The 4,920-nt window shown below is 37.9% G+C and overlaps 1 non-coding gene across 1 annotated transcript; it reads left to right on the top strand.

The window, feature by feature from the left end:
* Positions 1 to 695: 695 nt before the first annotated feature.
* Positions 696 to 831, top strand: LOC122683990. The gene has a single exon (XR_006337896.1). It is a non-coding gene; the product is annotated as a small nucleolar RNA SNORA43 (small nucleolar RNA).
* Positions 832 to 4,920: the final 4,089 nt, after the last annotated feature.

Consider the following 4,920-nt stretch of genomic DNA (forward strand, 5'->3'; position numbering starts at 1 on the left):
AATAAACTTATGGTTGCCAAAGAGGAAAGGGTTGTTATTGTTGTTCAGTTGCTCAGTTGTGTCTGACTCTTTGCAACCCCACGGACTGCAGCATGCCAGGCATCCCTGTCCTTCACTATCTCTTGGAGTTTGCTCAAACTCATGTTCATTGAGTTGATGATGCCATCCAACCATCTCATTCTCTGTCACCCCCTTCTCTTCCTGCCCTCAATCTTTCCCAGCATCAGGGTCTTTTTCAATGAGTCGGTTCTTCACATTAGGTGACGAAAGTATTGGGGCTTCTTCAGCATCAGTCCTTCCAATGAATATTCAGGACTGATTTCCTTTAGGATTGACTGGTTTAATCTCTTTGCACTTCAAGGGACTCTCAAGAGTCTTCTCCAACACCACAGTTCAAAAGCATCAATTCTTCAGTGCTCAGTCTTCTTTATGGTCCAACTTGCACATCCACACATGGCGGGGGCGATAAATTAAGAGCTAACAGATGTATACCATTATATACAAAGTAGATAAATAACAAGGACCTACTGTATAGCATAGGAAACTATATTCAATATCTTATAATAATCTATAATGGAAAAGAATCTGAAAGAGAACATAGACATAAATATATGTGTATGTATATAAAAAATTGAATCACCTTGCTATGCACCTGAAACTAGCTATTGTAAACCAACTATACTTCAGCTGCCCTGCAGATACTGGACCTGCCAACATCGTCAGAGCAGCTGTCCTGTTGCACCCGTGACATCGGGGCAGAGAGGAAGCAACTATTTCTACACTCAGTGCTCATAACAGTGAGTGATAAGTATGGGTTATAGCCAGACATTGCTGAGAGAAAAAAAAATTTTTTTAAAACCTATACTTCAATTAAAAAATCATAAAATTTAAAAACAAGTATGAATGCTAGTCCAAACTGAGGTGTGCTATTTAAGATTAAATTCACACTGGATTTAATATCAAAATGTAAAATAGTCATTAATTATTTTTCTGTTAATTGAATGTTGAAGTGATCATATTTTGAAGATACTGGAATAAGTAAAGGAAGTTATTAATACTAAAACTAAAAAAAGTTGTATGGAAAATCCAAGGAGTGAGGGATTATAAAATCTCAATAACAAAGAGCCTGGAGTCTAGAATTTAGGATCATTCTATCATTATTGTCTTTCTAAAGAAATTAACAATGAACAACGACTGGAGGCTGTGTTTAAATAACTTACTCCATTATAATCCCTCAGCAGGGGATGGGGAACAAGTGAGAGCTAAATATTAGTTATTATCATATAACCATGCAGCAGGAGCTATAAACAACAGTATTTGCCATGAAATCACTATTTACCTAAATAAAACTATACTGCTTTGAAAAAATCTATACTACAAATACTGTAAGTTCATTTAAGGGTATTCTCCCACCCCATCCTCGAACCTAGAAATAAGTCTGGTTTAATGAAGTGTTTACTGTATTAAATAGATGAGATTTAGCCAGTGTGGTTTTCATTTATCTTCCTTTTCTATGACCAAAACTGATACATATAAACAGGGTTTTACTGGAAAAGTACCTTTGGCAAGAAAAAGGGGATACCCAACACTTTGTGTGGTCCACATTTTCTCTGTTACATCCCTTTCTTCCCTGCTACTATTACTTAGGTTTCTAAATTAATTTTTTCTAATTCTCCTTGAGGCACGAAACTGAAATTTGGACCAAAAGCAAGCCAAGATGGATGAGATATCATGGCAATATATTTTTTTAATAGTGATTATAAACATGGCCAGACTGAGGTTCATAATCTTGGCTCTGCCACTTACTATGATACTGCACAAGATTCTTAACTTCTCTGAGCCTTGGTATCCACATCTACTAAATGAGTGTAATATTATCAGTTTCACAAGAGTTGAAGGGATAGAGAGAGATCATTTGTGCTTATACTTGTCACAAATGTAGCATCTTACTCGGAGAAGGCAATGGCAACCCACTCCAGTACTCTTGCCTGGAAAATCCCATGGATGGAGGAGCCTGGTGAGCTGCAGTCCATGGGGTTGCTAAGAGTCAGGCACGACTGAGCGACTTCACTTTCACTTTTCACTTTCATGAATTGGAGAAGGAAATGGCAACCCACTCCAGTGTTCTTGCCTGGAAAATCCCAGGGACAGGGGAGCCTGGTGGGCTGCCATCTATGGGGTTGCACACAGTCGGACACAACTGAAGCGACTTAGCAGCAGCAGCATTTTACTTAACATGGTGAATAGTGCCAAGCACTACTATAAGTGAAATAAATTTTAAAACTAGGATTTGAACCCCAGGCAGCCTGGTTCTGAATCCTAGAGGTTCAATCACTGTTCTGAGCAGCTTCAGTATACACATATGCACTCAAATGGGGAAATAGAAACAGTATGATTATTGCTACAGCTAAGGTTATATCTGTTAGCTATTGCTGTATAACAAAACGTCTCAGAGGACAGTGGCTTAAAGTAACTATAATTTAGTATTTCTCACTAGTCTATATGTCAGTAGGTAGTTTTGCTTATCTGGCTCACTCTTGGCTGATCTTGGCTAGACTTACTTATGAGTCTATGGACAGCTCACAGATTGGCTAGAGGCTGACTGGTCTTGGATAGCCTCAGATGACCTGAATCTTTCCTATGCATATTTTACAATCTTTTAGTGGGCTAGCATTGGTCATGTTCTCAAGGTTATGGCAGAGATTCAATAACAGCCGAACTGAATCCAATGCACACGTCACACCACATTTATTAACATCCCATTGGCCAAAGCAAGTCATGTGGCTGACCACAGAGTCAAGAGCTGGGACAAAATGCTCCTCCCAAAACAGGAGGAGTGGAAACTTGCTTTCAATGCAATCCATTGCAGAAATACTCAGAATCATAGGGGCAGCAGAATTAAACATGAAAATGAATCCCTTAAACAAATATGTTATCAAAAACCTACATGAAACCATGAAGAACAAATGTACCTAAAATTGTCTTATGATTTATAAAACACAATATTAAGTTAGATTATTAACATCTGATTAGGACTCTGACATAAGTGAAACCACATGTATTTTTACATATAACTATCATAATATATCACAGAGAAGCCAGGGCAGAGTTTCAGGAGCCAACTTCCCTTCAGTTATTTTTACAACACAGATGATACTAATAAAAACTGGCAAATTTTGTAATATCATACCTTATTAAGAGAGAGCAAACTGGTTATAATGAGAATCAACTCTATTGACCATAATGATGGTTGTGATGGCTTCAAATTCAATTTGTAAAATATTTCATCACATTAAGAATTTCAATGTGGTATTTCTTGGTTAAAAGCCAAGACAGTATTTTATGATACCAGGTAAAATGATTTTTCTGTTAACATGAGCAAAGCTCTAAAATACACAGTAGAACCTTTTTATGTAGATGGCATTTAGAGATAAGAATAACATGATGATATTTCTCCTGTAGAGCAAAAGGAGATATAATATACATACTCTGAGCAAGAGAAAGATTCTTCAACAAGAAATAGTTGAATGTGTGGTGTAGATACCACTTAGAAGATGTGTAGGCTTGGATAAACTACTTACCCTCTATGTACCTTAGTGTTCTCATCTGTAAAAGGGAAGTATTGATAGTGTTTATTTCACAGGACTGTTAAGAATCCACCAACTTTGTCCTTTCTTTTCATGATTATTCTTGAGTTAATATTTGTTGAAATAAAAATTAAAATAAGAATAAATATATTCTTGAAAAAATAAGATAATTCTTGAAATTTTTCACTGTTCTTTTAATTTCCATATGAATTATATGACCAATTTTTCAATTTCTACAGTATTGTACTTTTTTTAATTTAAAAATTTTTGGCCATGCCAAGCAGCTTGTGGGATCTTAGTTCCCCAACCACAGATCGAACTGCAGTAGAAGGGTAAGGTCCTAACCACTGGACTGCCAGGGTATTCCCTTTGATTAAGCAAATTACACATAGAATTTGGGCTTTCTAGGTGGCTCAGTGGTAAAGAATCCACCTGCCAATGCAGGAGATGTGGGTTTGATTCCTGGGCCAGGATGAGCCCCTGGAGGAGGGCATGGTAACCCACTCCAATATCCTTGCCTGGAGAATCCCATGGCCAGAGGAGTCTGGAGAGGACACAGTCCGTGGGGTCACAAAGAGTCAGACACAACTCAGCTACACAAGCACGAGCACGTGTATAGAATTTAAATGAACCAAATTGTACCTGCATTTTACAGAATCTAAAGCCTCCAATTAAGGAGACGTGCAGACGGGAGTCTTCCATTTATCAGCCATCTTCTGCGGAGGTACAATATCATTGCCTAGCTTTAGGGGACACTAAATAACCAAACTAAAGGAAAAGGGATGAAGAGTTTCAGAGAACTGAGTAATCAGGGACTTTCTAGATACTATGGAAGTGCCTAGGACTATGATGGGCTCAGAAATGATGGGAGTTGAAGAGTCACAGGAGAATTGAGGAAGGTGATGTAATCGAGAAGGGCATAGTTTACATGGAGACCACAGGAATCACACAACTCCTACCATGCCACCCTATGCCATTTAGTTAGGTTCCCTTTCTATACGCTTCCCTCCAGGATTTTTAAACTCAGCCTATTGGAGGATTTTCTCCTGGTGAATAAACCTCTAGATAGTAACGGAAAATAATGTCTGCTTTATAATAAATGCCTGCTAGAATGTATCTGAAGCGACTTAGCAGCAGCAGCAGCAGCAGAATGTATTTGCAGAGTATACTGTAGTAGCCCTCCTTTTCTAAGATTATATGCGATGCATGAAAAACTACTATAGAAACTAACACATGTGAGGCAAGACAAAGAACAAAGGCATTTTGAGAATTCGTATGGCACCTATTTGCTTTAAACAGAAGAGTAAACTTGTCAGCAAGTCATTAAGAAAAA

The sequence above is a fragment of the Cervus elaphus genome, chromosome 25, assembly GCF_910594005.1.
Source record: "Cervus elaphus chromosome 25, mCerEla1.1, whole genome shotgun sequence".
In the NCBI taxonomy this organism is placed as follows: domain Eukaryota; kingdom Metazoa; phylum Chordata; class Mammalia; order Artiodactyla; family Cervidae; genus Cervus; species Cervus elaphus.